The following is a 16,164-nucleotide window of genomic DNA, read 5'->3' as shown; positions in this document are numbered from 1 at the left end:
GAGAGAATATGAGGATTATCGCAATTAAAGTAGTAATTAAACAGTCAAAAATTACTCCTTAAATAGGTTGGGCTGTTGAGAATTCTGAAAATTCTAACCTATCAACAATATGGGCTATCCCACTTGTTGTGAGGAGGATTACTTAGTTATTATTTAGGAGACCTAGCAGGAAGGGCTTGAGAATTCCAAATGGAATGGGGAAGGAGGAAGTGTGCCTTGCTCTCTGAGACAGACTCCATGGTGGTTGGGACAAGTTGTAACTAACCCTGGGAGACCTCAGATTTCCAGAGATCCTGAAGGGAGACTGACATTTACTTGTGGTAGATTTTGGTAGAGACTATTAATCCCAACCTGAGTTGCAGGTTAACTTGGGCTGTATTAGCTCCCAGAATCTACCCACCTGAAAGGGTACAGCTAGTGGTCCTGGAGGAGCTGCAACATCACTGGAGTGAGTCTGGACTCTGCTGTGAGGATACCCACTTCAGTCCTGCTATTCTCTGGGCTCTGCCTTACTTATGTCTCAGTTGAGTGTAGATAAGTCCCTCCCCTGACCCTGTGCTTTGCCCTTAGTCTGAAAGTGTAGAAACTCCTATTCCCATCCTTTACCATAGTTCCTTTAATTAAATTTGTTATAAACTCTTGTCATTTGCTTGCTAGTTTCCATATGCCCCTTGTCTAGATGGTGCAGGGTGACAGTTAGGGCCTAACTGCCACTTCTGTCAACAGACATTTCCTTAGCAGTTAAACCCAGTCTCCCTACCTTGTTTGGTCCTACCTTCTGTCATTCCTGTCTCCCTCACACCCTTCGGGACCCACATTTAATATTTAAGTCAACTCCCCTGATTTTCCCCATAATACATCAAGATCTTGCTAAATATTTTGTGTAAAAATATTATACCTTAGCACTTGTTTCTATAGAAACGAGTAGATATGGAGCAAACTATCCATAAAAGTCCTTACAGTTTCTTATTTTCACCCATCTCCTGGATAGATTTCTCTGACTAGGCTGAATGAATATGGGTAAAAAATGAGACCACAAATGGATGGCTTAGTCTTCCTGTTAACCAAGGTTTTGGGTTTTTTTAAATCTGCATCAGCTTCTTTAAGATAAAGGCTTGTCTTCTTTTTCTTTTGTACCATTCCCACTATATCATTCATACTTGGCTTCACTGCCTAGCATAGACTTTCTGTGCATTGCAGATCTTTTACTGAAGACTAGTTAGAATTTGAATTGGCCTTTCAGATCACATCTATGACAGTTTTCTACAGGTTTGTGTGTGTGTGTGTGTGTGTGTGTGTGTGTGTGTGTGTGTGTGTGTGTGTGCCATTCTGTTGGTTTATTAAAGCAGAGATCCACCTGCCTGAAGATGAGATGTCAGTTTTTTCCTAATTAAGAAAACTTCAATTTCACTGAATATTTGTATCAGGCATCAAGCATTTCACATAAGAAAAAGAGAGAAGAGGAACCTAAAATAAGCATAGAATTCTGCCAGAAAATCATTCTGAGACCTTTGGGTAGGGTAGAGGAGGAGAATTAAGTATGAGGTGACAAAGTACAGGATTTTTCTCTTTAAAACTGAAACTAAAAGGAATCAAACATCAGATTTCAAGTTTGAAATGATACTTGTATCCCTAAAGAGGGTATGATCAGGATTTCCTGAACAAAAAGTTCATCTCCAGAGCCAGTTAATCTATTTAGTACTTTTTGAAATTGCATCACACTATCTGAAAAGGTAGTGAGGCATTGACTTGCCAATGTTCCTAAGGTATCTCTCTTATATTATGCTTAGGAAGGGAAGAAAGGGAATTAGATTAGGGAGAGAAGTGAAGTTCTCCTTGAAAAAGTATGTAAATTGACTTAAAAGTCAGCGAAAGTTTAATACCTGTAGCAAAACAAAAATACAAAACTTGTACTTTTCTTCTATTCTTTTTAAATATTATAATTAGAAAATAGAAGTGCCAATAGTTGTGAGAAAAAAGAAAAACAAAATATTAGAGTTAAAGGTCTTGTAATGTTAATAGATTTTGATGTTACCTCTAAGTGTGTGACTAGGAAAAAAAAATATGTGACTAGATTCTAGTGAATTAATTTGCTTATCAAATGAAATTTTCTATTTTAGAATATTTAGAAAAAATCTATTATAAAATAGATATCTTTAAATTTTCCACATACATAATCTTTTTTATTTTTTATAAGCAAGGGCTTTACATGGCAAATAATTAGCATTTTGTTTCAATCCCAACCAAAATTACGGCCTATCATCTGGTAGAACTTCATATTCATATTCATACAGCCTATAAAACTCACAGAGTCTCTGGATAACCTCCTGGCTAATATTAGGGTGTGCTCTACCTTTGGTTTCACCAAGGCAGTGGGATTTATTGCTGCCCTAAGATTTTTTCAGACAGGGAAAGCCCTTGGTCTTATTGAAATAAAAATTTTTGTTTGTGATGACCCTTTCAAGGCCCAGAAAGTCCTAGACCCTTCCGAGTTCTCCAGCTGGGTCACCAATTAACCTTTCTTCACTCACAAACAGTATCTGGCTGGTAGGGAAGTGAAGGAGACAGTTCTCTAAGTGTATGGCATAAATGCCAATCTGCATAGCACTCCACAATGTGTCAGTGAGGCCTGTAGTTCTGTTTTTGAAATGTTAAGTTTTCAAAAGTGGGGATATCAGGGCATTTGGAGAGTGTCTGAGTATAGTCTGAGATGGCCGTGGTTACTGGATCTCTGACCACAACAATGAGCTTAGTATCCTTGAACATAGCTGAGATGTGAGCTGGTGCCTGCCTGGTGACAAAGTAACTGGGAGTTTTCTCCATGGTGATTTGTCCATCTGAGAATCTTGGCATCAGGTCTCTGAAAACATGATACATAGGTAAGAAAAAACACATGCTAAAATTTTAACAGTACAAACTTCTTTTTCACACTTAAGGTTTAGGAATATGAAAAGTAAAATAATAGTTTTAGACCTTATAAGATCACCTCAGGGCCAGATTTAAAAGATTCATGCCACTCTCCTGATGATATGTCTTATTGTAATTAAACTATCTGCCATATTCCCATTTGGGGAATGGAACTTGTCTCCAATACAAAAAAGTCAAGTTCAAGAACACATTGTGTATTTTTTCCTCTTGTTTTCCAAAGAGGATAAATATAGTTTTTAGGAATTTCCCAGAAGGAAAAGGTGATTTTTAAATACATAAAAATGGTCTCTACCTGATATAAATTTGTAAGCATCTTGTAGCTGATAAGAGAAATAGTCCTATGGAAATCTACCAATACAAACTAGGAATCTATTTGCTTATTTATACTTTCTCAATAAGTTCTCCATTTCAGAGAACATAAATCATGCAAATCTGTGTGATAAAGTGCTTTGGAAAAGAACCCTAGAGTAGGAGGTGCTACCTTTCTATTCATTTACTTTAGTGTTTAGGCAAATTATTTAATTCCCTAAGGCATCTCTCTGATATGCTTAGGATGGGAAGAAAAGGAATTAGATTAGTCTTTTTTTACATTTGTAAAATAAGGAAAGTACACTAGGTAATCTTTAAGATTCTTTCCAAGCATTTCTTTCAGAGAAGCATAGTTAAATATATAATCTTGTCCTTTCTTCTATCTAGCAGCATGTTAAGGATGAATTCAGTTGGCTTTGCCATGATAAACACTGATGAAATGAATCCACCTGGAAGAGGTGTTAAGGAAAATATGTGCATATATGTCACAATGGTGTAAATAATACTATATATTCTCCATAGAAGAGTGTATCAGAAACCTTTGCAAAATATTCCCCTAAGCCTCAGATACAATAGGAAAGATATATATGGTATCTATCACATAATTAGCATATGAAATAAAATATAAATATATAAAATATAAACATATAAAAAAGATAAAAGATAAAAGTGACCTATTCATGATGGAAGTATGTCACTTGGGGAGAAAAAGAGGTAGATGATTAGTATTCAAAATAAAAGTTGCATGTTATGTTATTGAAGAATAAAGGAACTTAAATGTCCTGAGTTATTCAAATAGGTACCAATACTGCATTGTAATTATGTATTCAGTAATGTTAGAAAAGTACTAACCTAAAATGTCAAGGCAAATAGTGCACTTCAATGTTGAATACATCTGTTTTTTATAATCACAGAATTTGAGAGTTGGATTGGACCTCAGCAACCATTTAGCCCAATACATACACAGAGGAATCCTCACTGTTACATAGAGGATTTAGCTTCTGCTTGAGGACCTCCAAGAAGGAACTCCTCAATTCTTGAGGCAACCCATTCCACATTTGAATAGCTTTGTTGGGAAATTTTTTCCTAACATCAAATTTAAATGTACTTCTTTGCACCTTCTACCACTTGTCTGCTTCCTGGCTTCCTTCAATGTCTATCTAAAATCCTGCCATCTACCAGAAACTTTTCCTGATTTCCTTTAAATGTAATGACTCTCCTCTGTTGATTATTTCAAATTTATCTTGTGTACACCTATAGCTTGTTTATACATAGTTGTTTTCTAATTGTCTCCCCTGTTAGATTGTGAACTCCTTGACTACAGGGACTGGAGGGGGCCAGCCTCTATATGATTTTGGGGTCCTGAGTGGCGTTGGTGGCATAGGATGGTTAAGGCAGGAGAAAGAAAATGAGAACAACTAGACTAGTGGTTAGCCCATGCTGTTCTGAATTCTGTGGGCTTGGGAGTTTATTATATACTGATTTCAAACAAAGAACACAAAAAAGAGTCACAGCTGTGAAGGGGTAACAAATCACACATAACCCATTGAAGTCTAAAGAGTAAAGGTGCAAAGACAAATGGCCAAATTCCAACCACCAATTTAGTAGGGGATAACTCTGGGAGCGGAAATACCCCATGGAGATGCTCACCAATTGAGTCCTGCTAAAGGTGCCAGTTCTAATCTAAGTATGCAATCTTACCTAAGTAATGTTTGTTAGGATTCAGGCTTCTCAATTATCAAGGAGAGGAATCATCAACTCAGTAGATGCTGGTCTGCCACTTCAAAGCTCTCCAATAAGAATTCTAAGAAAGGTGGGGATCAAAAATTGAGTCAAAAGAGGAGCCTCAGATTTTTGTCTTAGATGGCCCATTCTGTCTGCATCCTGACATGCAGTGCAGAAAAATCATACACACAGTTTTACTTGCCGATGATTTTGTAATGGGATCCAGATAAAATATCTGTTACAGACTCTGTTTCTCTAAATGACTCCTAATAGCCTCTTGGAGGGATCAAGTTGTTTTTGGATTAACCTACCTGCTGGTACCAGAGCTTTTCAGGGCTCAGGTGACCAGAACCAAACACAAAGACTGCCTCAGCCTGGATTGGTCACATAGGGAATCCAGATAACAGGCCCTAAATTTGATCCTATTTCTCCAATGGCTTTCTACATCCAACGGCTCTCAACAAGGGACTATTTTTGTATCCCTGTTACTTAGGACTATGCCTAGCATATAGTGAACATTTAAGAAATATTTATTGACAAAATGACTGCTTTTATTCTCCGACAATAAACATGTCTAATTCCTTCTTTATATGATTAGCCCTTCAAGAAGAATTTCTCACTTCAACCCTGGATTGTCATATAGTAAAATTTTTCCTGGAAGTCATAGTTTGAAATGGGACATCTTGCTCACACTAAAGAAAAGTTCATGGAGGAAATAAAGTGAAGATTGATATGTTTCACAACTTGTTCAGCTATTTCCCAATTGTTAGACATCTTTTCAGTTTCCAGCTCTTTGCCACCATAAAAAGAGCTGCTATAAATATTTTAGAACATATAGCTTCTTTTTCTTTGATCACCTTAAGAAATAAACCTGATAGTGGTATTATTTCTTGTGTATAGTTCTAGATTGCTCTCCAAAATGGTTGGATCAGTTCATAGCTCTGCCAAATAATATATTGGTTTCCCACATCCTCTCCAACATTTGTCATTCTGCATTTTGTCATGTTAGACAATCTGATGATATCTCAGTTTTGATTTGCATTTCTCTCTAATCAATAATATTGTAGAGCAGTTTTTCACATAGTTATATATAACTTTGATTTCGTCATCCAAAAATTATCCGTTCATATCTTTTAGCTATTTGTCATCTGGGAAATGGCTAATATATTCAACAATGTTAGATATTAGACCTCTAAGAAACTGTCCACAAATTTTTTTCTCAACTTATTACTTTCTAGTCTTGGCTACATTAGTTTTATTGTACAAAAACTCTTCAGTGTAATGTATTCAAAATTATCTATTTTATATTTCACAATGCTCTCCACCTTTTGTTCATTCATAAATTTCTCCTATCCATCAGTCTGAAAGGTAAAGTGTTCCCTGTTCTAATTTGTTTATAACATCTCCCTTTATACCTAGGTCATGTATCCATTTTGATCTTATCTTAGTAAATGGTGTAAGATATTGATCCCTGTTTAGTTTCTGCCAAACTGCCTTCCAGTTTTCCCAGCAATTTTTACCAAATAACAAATTCTTTTTACAAAAACTTAGAACTTTATCTTCATCAAACATTACTATAATTGTTTATGACTATTTGTGGTATGTCTATTCTGTTCCACTGATATACTTTTCTATTTCTTAACCAGATATTCTTTTAATTTTTGAAACTTAAAAAAAATTAATTTGTTTGTTGATTACATCAAAATTCCCAGGTATGGGGGGCAGCTGGGTAGCTAAGTGGATTGAGAGTCAGGCCTAGAGACTGGAGGTCCTAGGTTCAAATCCGGCCTCAGACACTTCCCAGCTGTGTGACCCTGGGCAAGGCACTTGACCCCCAATGCACACCCTTACCACTCTTCCACCAAGGAGCCAATACACAGAAGTTAAGGGTTTAAAAAGAAATTCCCAGGTATATTACCCCTTTCACCTGACCACAAAACATGTATATATGAATTATGTCTTTTGTGTTTCTATTTATCAGATCTTTCTCTGGAGGCAGACATTCACAAGTTATTCTTCAAATATTAATTCTGTAGCTAAACATAATTTTCTCTTGGTTTTATTGTTTCATTTTTTCTTTCATAAATTATTTTAAATAGGTTCATCACATAATTCAAATTTTTATGTTCATTATGTTGTGAAAGAAGAAAGACATTGCTTAACACTAGAGAAAAGTTCATGGAGGAAATAAAGAATGGTATTTTCAGTTTGCATTTGGACTCTGTTCCTTCTATGGCAGTGGAGATTGTTTTTTTGTTTTGTTTTTGTCATAGATCTCTTGGAGTTGTCTTGAATCTTTGCCTTGTTGATAATAGTTAAGACATTCACAGTTTATCATCATACATTACTGTTAATACTGTATACAACATTTTCTTTGTTCTGCTCACTTCACTTTGCGTCACTTCGGTTAAATCTTTCCAGGTATTTTTTGTGATTATATTGTTTATCATTTCTTATGGCACAATAGTATTCCATTACAAGTATGTACCACAACTTGTTAAGCCATTTGCCAATTGAAGGACATCCATCCATTTCTTTGCCACCATAAAAAGAAATGTTATATTTTTATACAAGTAGTCCTTATACTGTGTGACCTTGGGCAAGTCACTTGACCCCTATTGCCCACCCTTACCACTCCTGGGCCAAGGACGGTCCCTAGCCCAGATGAAAAAGGAGGAGGGTTGGGCGTGGGGCTAGCAACCCCACCCTGTAAAAACTACATCTGCTAAAGAAACTGCAACCTAAAGTAGGGGCAGCTGGGCTAGCTCAGTGGATTGAGAGCCAGGCCTAGAGACGAAAGGTCCTAGGTTCAAATCCGGGCTTAGACACTTCCCAGCTGGGTGACCCTGAGCGACTGTGTGACCCATTGCCTACTGGTTGTGGCCCTATGCTCCTAGAATGGAGTCCCAGGATAAAAAAAAAAAAAAAAAAAAAAAGTCCTTATACAAGAAGATCTTTAATCTCTTTGGGATACTGATCTAGGAGTGGATATACAGTTGTATATCCCTTTGGGCATAGTTCCAGATTGCTCTCCAGTTCAAAATTCCACCAGCACTGTTACAGTGGCCCAATTTTTCCACCTCCAATTCAACATTTATCATTTTCCTTTTTTTTTGTCATGTGAGTTGGTCTGATGGGTGTGAGTTGGTATTTATCTCAGAATTATTTTAATTTGCATTTCTCTAAATCAATAGTGATTTGAAGCATTTTTTTCCAAGGCCAAAGATACTTTAAATGTCTTGTTTCATACTACTGATTCCCTTGAACTTATTCTGTTTACCTTTTTATGCTTCTTTTGAGTGTCTAATCTGATCATCAAATTTTCTTTTTAACTCTAGTTGTTTCACCAGGAATGCCTGAAATTCTTCTATTTCATTAAACATTCATTTCTTTCCTTGGATTATTATGATCAGTTTCTCTGGGGAGGTATTTTTGGTTGTTGGCCTAAATCCTTTTGTCTTGTGGAATATGCCTTCTGATCCTTTAATGTAGACATTGTTAGGTCTGGTTGCTAGTCCTGGAATTTTAAAATTTGAAATTACTTTCAGTAGAGGATTGGCGGGTTCTTTCAATTTCTATTTTCCCTTCTTATTTAAGAACCTCAGAACAGTTTTCTGATGGATTCATAAAGACACCTTGGCCCCAATGAGGAAAAGCAGCAAAAAAGTCAGGCCTAAACTTCTCCTCTGAAATCATTTGGCAAGGCCAATTTTAAGAGAACTATGACCCTTTGTTAGGAGCCAATGTTAGCTCCAAGATATTAAGTTAAGTCATTCCTCAAGTGGGCTTCAGCTATCTGGCCAAACTCCTCAGAGAAGCAATATCTGTAAGGTTTAGCACTATTTTAGGCAAGAGACCTTGAAGCTATATCTTCATAGACACATGTATGCTAAGTCCAAAGACCCTTTGTATTTTGTGATGACTAAATCACAATTGTGCTCCCCTCTTTGCTACCCCATAACTCACAATTGACTAACAATGTCATAATGTCTTCAATTCATGATTGGCTTTCAATGATGGAATGCTTCTTTAGTTACTAGTGCATAATTTCTTATAATATAAGAACTATATGTTAATAAAGTGGAATCTGTGATCCCATTCATGGCCTGTCAATTTCTCATCCACTCAGACCCCTCCTCTCCCTTCTCTCCCTTCTCCCCCAGAGCTGGTCTATGGAGAGAACCAGTTCTTAACAGTTCCCCCTGCTAATTTCTTTTAATATATTGTCTAGATTTTTTTTTGAGTATGACTTTCAGGCAATCCAGTGATTCTTAGATTATCTCTCCTGGAGTTGTTTCCCCTATCAGTTGTTTTTCCAGTGAAAGATTACAAATTTTTTTCTATTTTTCATTCTTTTGAATTTTGTTTCCTGTTTTCTCATGAAGTCATTAACTTCCATTATTGAATTCTAATTTGTTAGGGAGTCATGTTTTTCTTTGAGGCTTTACTTCCTTTCCTAGGGAGTCATTTTCATGTTTGAGGCACTATATTTCTATTTTTAGGAAACTGTTTTCTTCAGTAAGTTTTGCTTTAAGATACTGATTTTTTTCTATCTCTTTTTAAAATGTTCTTCTTTTCTGCTTTTTTTGGAACTCTTTCAGGGGTTCATTTTGCTCTTGACATCCTTTCACATTTTCGTTTGAGGCTTCACATGTTTTCATTTTTGTATTGCTATCCTCTCCTGAGCTTATATTTTGGCTATCTCTCTTGTTGAAACATTTTTCCAGCATCTGACTTTTCCTCTGTCTTCAGCTCATTTTGGGGTTGGTTTTTTTTTTTCCCTTGATTTTGTCTATATGGTTGCTCAACTCCACTCCTGGGGTGGAGGGAGTACTATTCTACACTTATACTGTGCCTGGGATTGGATTAGTTGTCTCATCTCAGATTTAGCACTTTATAGAAGTGGCCTGATTGGTCTGCTGTATGGAGGTTTGCAGCTGTTCAATTCAGCTATTTTGAGTTGGGTTTTGTCTTATTCTGCTGAATTGGACTGATTTTTCCCCACTGCTCCTCACTTGGTTGTGCCCAGCTTCTGTTCTGGATGGACTATGCAGGACCACTTTCCTCCTACTGCTTCTTTCGGATACAGACCTAGTAATGGTATTTTGGGGACAGAGGGAATGCATAGTTTTTTGGCCCTTTGAGCACGGTTCCAAATTTCTTTCCAGAATGGTTGTATCAGTCTAGCATTCCCCTTCCATTAGTGTCCCAATTTTCCCATGTGTTTCTTCCAACATTATTTTCCTTTTTTGTCATATTATGCAATTTGAAAGATTATATCTGCAAAGAGTGAAAACTTTGTTTCCTCATTGACTTTTAATTCCTTCAATAACTTCTTTGATTGCTTGCATTTCTAGTAAAATATTGAACAAGAGGGGTGATAATGCTTCACCTCTGATCTTATTGGCAAGACTTCCAGATTATCCACATGTGGATAATATTTGCTGATGCTATTTATCACTTTAAGGAAAATTTCATTTATTCCAGTGATCTCTAGTGTTTATAGTAGGAATGGGTGTTATATTTTGTCAAAAACTTTTTCTGCGTCTATTGAAATACTCATATGGTTTCTGTTGGTTTTGTTATTGATATGATCAATTATGATGATAGTTTTCCTAATATCAAACCACCTTGTATTCCTGGTGTAAAACCCACTTGGTCACAGTGCATGATCCTTGTGATTTATTGCTGTAATATCTATGCTGGTATTTTATTTAAAAAATTGTAATCAATATTAGAGTGGTCTATAGTTCTCTTACTCTGTTTTTCTTCTTTCTGTTTTAGGTATCAGCACCATATATGTGCCATAAAAAAAAACCCGGTAGAATTCTTTATTCACATATTTTCCCCAAACAATTTATGTAATATTGTAATTTGTTATTTCTTAAATGTTTGGTAGGATAAGTTTTTGAATCCATCCAGCCCTGGGAAGTTGTTCTTAGGAAAATCATTGATAGCTTGCTCATTTTTTTTCTGAGATGGGATTTTTAAAATATTTCTCTTTCTTTTAATCTGCGCAATTTACATTTTAAAAATATTTACCTTTTCCACTAAGATTGTCAGATTTATTGGCATTAATTGGGCAAAATAATTCTTAATAATTGCTTTAATTTTTTTCATTGATTATAAATTCACCCTTTTCAGTTTTTATACTGTTAATTTGATTTTCTTATTATCAGTTCAATGGTTTTCTTATTTTTAGTTTATTTCATCTCTGCTTTTATTTTCAGATTTCTAATTTGGTATTTAATTGAAAATTTTAATTTGTTTTATTGGTTTGATTATGTGGATGATTTTTCTAATATTAAACCATCCTTGCATTCCTCAAAATAATAAGCAGTATTCATTTAAGACTATCAGCAAGTGTAATCTGCAATGGGGATAAGTTAGAAGCACTCCCAATAAGATCAGGAGTGAAGTAAGGATGCCCATTATCACCACTATTATTTAATATTGTACTATAAATGCTAGCAGTAGCAATTAGAGAAGAAAAAGAAATTGAAGGGATCAAAGTAGGCAATGAGGAAATTCAACTATCATTCTTTGCAGATGATATGATGGTAATACTTAAAGAATCCTAGAAAATTAACTAAAAAGCTAGTGGAAATAATCAGTAACTTCAGCAAAGTCACAGGGCACAAAATAAAACCCCATAAATTATCAGTATTCTTATATATTTCCAACAAAACCCAGCAGCAAGAGTTAGAAAGAGGAACTATTTAAAAATCACTCTAGACAATATAAAATATCTGGAAATTGGAAATCTACTTACCATTAAGGAATTGTATGAAAATAACTACAACACACTCTTCATACAAATATAACTAGATCTAAACAATTGGAAAAACATTAATTGCTCATGGGCAAGATGAGCTAATATAATACAAATGACAATCCTACCTAAATTAATTTACTTATTCAGTGCTATACCTATCAAACTACCAAAAAACTTTTTCATAGAATTAGAAAAAATTATTACAAAGTTCATCTGGAAGAACAAAAGGTCAAGAATATCAAGGGAACTAATGAAAAAAAGTGAAGGATGGAGGCCTACTAGTACCAGGTCTCAAACTGTACTATAAAGCATTGATAACCAAAAAAGCCTGGTACTGGCTAAGAGATAGAAAGGTAGATCAATGGAATAGATTTGGCATAAATAACAGCAGCAAGATAGTGTTCAATAAACTCAAAGATCTCAGCTTTTGGGACAAGAAGGTACTATTTGACAAAAGTTGCTGGGAGAATTGGAAATCAGAATGGGGGTAAGCAATCTGATATCTAGTTTACATGTGTACTCTTGTAAAAAAAATAATTCATATTAGTTGTTTTGTTGAAGAAATCTCAAATAAATAGAAGAAAGAAAATGAAATGTTTCAGTCGGCATTTAGAATCCAGTTCTTTGTTGGAAGGCAAATGGCATTTTTCATCAAGGGTACTTGGATTGTCTTGGATCCCTATATTGCTGAGCTCTCCATCTCCATTATTCCCTTTCTTTCCTACTTTCCTATAAGGTAAAATGGATTCCCCATTTGAGTATTCTGGAAATTTAACACTAGCTTGTACCTCACCACACACTTTTTTTTGGCATTCCAAGTCAATCTTTGGATTTTTAAAGAAAAAAAATTAATCATAAAAATGATGCTATAACATGTTACTTTCTGCTTATCTGTAAACCAGCCTCTTAAGATAGTGTTAAGATAGAGAAAAGTGGACATGCAAACTATAGATTTCATGACTAAAAGTCACTTTACATGTCTCATTATTCCTGGTGTCTGGAACAACTGTGTGTTGTCCAGAGTGAGGTCAGAGTTCTCCAATCAAAGAGAATTTGGAAAGGAATGTCAAGAAGATCATAAATTGGAGGAAAGAGAGGAGGTGGAAGTTTTCCTAGGAACCAGAGTGAGTAGGTATGAGGTTGAGGCCTGGCTCTTGGAAAAGAATATAGTAACCACAAGTGGGCTGGTGCCTTCTCTTTCTCTGGTCCTTTTAAAATTATTAAATAAATAATTATAAATTGATAGTTTCCCCAGAGAATTTTGATCCCAACAGTGTGTAGGTTTTTCTTTGAGTCAACTCTTTTTTTTTTAAACCCTTAACTTCTGTGTATTGGCTCATAGGTGGAAAAGTGGTTAGGGTGGGCAATGGGGGTCAAGGGACTTGCCCGGGGTCACACAGCTGAGAAGTGTCTGAGGCTGCATTTGAACCTAGGACCTCCCGTCTCTAGGTCCACCTCTCAGTCCACTGAACTACCCAGCTGCCCCCCCCTTTGAGTCAATTCTGATGAGAATAAATTTCAGGTACTGTTCTCCTCACCTCCTCCATCTTCCACTCACTCTTTTCTTAGTTAATTTAACCCATTCTACCTTACCTTTCTTGTTTGTCCTAGTTTTATTTTTTAGGTATTATTTTTATTATATTATATTATTTTTAGATATCATCTATCATATTCAATTCATACTCTTGCTCTCTATATTCCTTCTAACTGCCTTAATATTTATGAAGTTCATGGGTGTTAAAAATAGCATCTTCACGAGTGATTGAAGATAAAACACATCTGACTGAGAGGATTTCCTGGTTAAGATGGCAGCTGAGTAAAAAGCAGCTGCTTAACCACTCCTAACCGAAACATATAGGACTCCTCAAGAAGACATAAAAACAAATCCAGAGGAAGAAAGGGACTCCACAACAGGGCGCAGCATTGAAGGTACGTGAAATTGGGGCATTTCCATGCTATAAGGGGGTGAAACAGCTCTCACTAAAATGCAAGCTGAGCAACCCCCTCCCCCACCCAACCCCACCTACAGTTCCAAAGCCAGCACACAAGAGTTAGAACAAGCTTGGGGCACCCATTAAGTCCTTGGCAGCTACCTGGAGTCACCAGGGCCTGTGCCTGAGAGCAGCAATACTTAAGACCCCAAGAGGCTAAAGAACGCGCACAGAATTTGAACATAGACCCTGAGAACAGGCGCAAGCACAGGCTCTTGAATCCACAGATCCTGAGCGTAGGAGAGGACTCGGATCCTGAGCACAGGAGTGGACCTTGAGTGAGGACCCAGTGCAGAGGGGTGCACGACTGTGGAAATAGCACCCTGAAACTATTAAAAGACCCTTAGAGTAACAAACAAGGGGACCACCAGGAGGCTTGATCCTGAGAACAACTAGATCTGAGACTTCAGGAGCCCAGAGAGTATAAACAGACTCTGGGTGTGAGGAAAAACCTGAGAGGGCACAGGGCTAACAATGGCAAGCCATTCTCAAGAACCCCAAAAGAGAAAGATCATCAAGAAGAAATCTGTAATACTGGACAACTTTTACACAGAGAAAGCCAGATCGCAGAGCAAACAGCAGAGGAGAACAAACAAGTAATCACATCCAAACCTTCCCAAAATAATGAAAACTGGTCACAAGCTATTGAAGAGTTCAAATCTGAGATGATGAGAAAGATGGAAGAGATCTGGCAAGAAAATAACAGTTTAAAAGGCAGAATTTTGCAGTTGGAAAGTGAGGCAAGTCAACTGAAGACCAGAAACAACCAAATTGAAAAGGAAAACCAAAAGATTATAACTGAAAACCAGTCCCTAAAGGCTAGAATTGAGCAATTAGAAGCAAGAACAAATAAAACAAAGTCAGAAAACTGATAAAATAGAAGGAAACATGAAATATCTCAATGAGAAATTGACAGATCAAGAAAACAGGGCTAGAAGAGACAATCTGAGAATCATTGGTATTCCTGAAAAAGTAGAAATTAATAGAAATTTGGACTCCATACTAAAGGAAATTATTTAGAAAAATTGCCCTGAAGTTCTACAACAAGAGGGCAATATAGACATTGAAAGGATCCATAGATCACCCTCTACACTAGACCCAGAAAAGACAACCCCCAGGAATATAATAGCCAAATTCAAGAGCTTCCAAGTAAAAGAAAAAATCTTACAAGAAGCAAGAAAGAGAAAATTCAAATATCAAGGAGCACCAATCAGGATCACACAGGATCTGGCAGCCTCTACGCTAAAAGACCAAAAGGCTTGGAATATGATATTGAGAAAGGCAAGAGAACTGGGACTTCAACCACGGATCAACTACCCATCAAAACTGACTATATACTTCCAGGAGAAAGTATGGGCATTCAACAAAATTGAAGATTTCCAAGTATTTGTACAGAAAAGACCAGGACTAAATGGAAAGTTTGATATCCAACCACAAAAATCAAGAGAAACATGAAAAGGTAACTAAGAAACAGAGGGGAAAGAAAGAAAACTCATAATTTTTAAATTTGCCTCTTTAAGGGCTTCAATAAGATCTAATTATCTGTATTCCTATGTGGAGAAATACTATGTATAATTCTCTGTAGTGAACTCTATTCACTATTATAGTATTCACTATTATAGTAATCAGAAGAATAATTCATAGGGAGAGGGTAGAATACTAAATGGTCTATGATGATATGGGGGGTGGGAAAGAGGAGGGTGAATAGCAGGGGACACCAAGAGAAACTTGAGTGAATAAGAAAAATAGGATATTCTATTACACACAAAGAGGGCATGGGAAGGGGAGGGGACAAATACTATTATTATAAGAAGGAGAGGAAGAGAGCATTAAGAGGTAATATTTAAACCTTACTCTCAGTGTAATCAACCCAGAGGGGGAAGAGTAGCTATATTATCCATTGGGATATAAAACTATATCTAACCCTACTGAGAAAGTCAGAAGGGATAAACCAAGGGGAGCAGGGGAGTGGGAAGGTCAAAAGAGGGAGGGGAGAAGAAGTGGGAGGGAATTCATTAGGCCTTTAAAAATAAAAAAAGGGGAATAATAAGGGAGGGGGTAGAAAGGGAAGTTAACCAAGGGAAGGGATAAGGGATATTGGCTTAAAGCAAACCACTGGTTTAAAAGGAAATAGTTTAAGAAGGGGTAGAACTAGGAGAGGATACCAAAATGTTGGGGAATACACAACTGATAATTATAACTCTGAATGTGAATGGGATGAATTCTCTCATAAAATGGAAGCAAATAGCAGAGTGGATTAGAAACCAAAATCCTACCATATGTTGTCTACAAGAAACACATGAGGCGGGCAGACATACGCAAGTTTAAGGTAAAGGGCTTGAGCAAAATCTTTTGGGCATCAAATGAGAAAAAGAAGGCAGGAGTGATGATTATGATTTCTGACAAAGCCAAAGTAAAAATAGATATGATTAAAAA

General features: G+C 36.4%; 1 pseudogene; it reads right to left on the bottom strand.

Annotated features, from left to right (window-relative positions):
- Positions 1-2,233: 2,233 nt before the first annotated feature.
- The window catches only part of LOC123244120, a 36,094-nt pseudogene continuing 22,163 nt past the window's right edge, over positions 2,234-16,164 (bottom strand).

The sequence above is a fragment of the Gracilinanus agilis genome, chromosome 4, assembly GCF_016433145.1.
Source record: "Gracilinanus agilis isolate LMUSP501 chromosome 4, AgileGrace, whole genome shotgun sequence".
Lineage (NCBI taxonomy): Eukaryota > Metazoa > Chordata > Mammalia > Didelphimorphia > Didelphidae > Gracilinanus > Gracilinanus agilis.
Note: the sequence above shows the minus strand (reverse complement) of the source record. Positions and strands in the feature narration are given on the sequence as shown.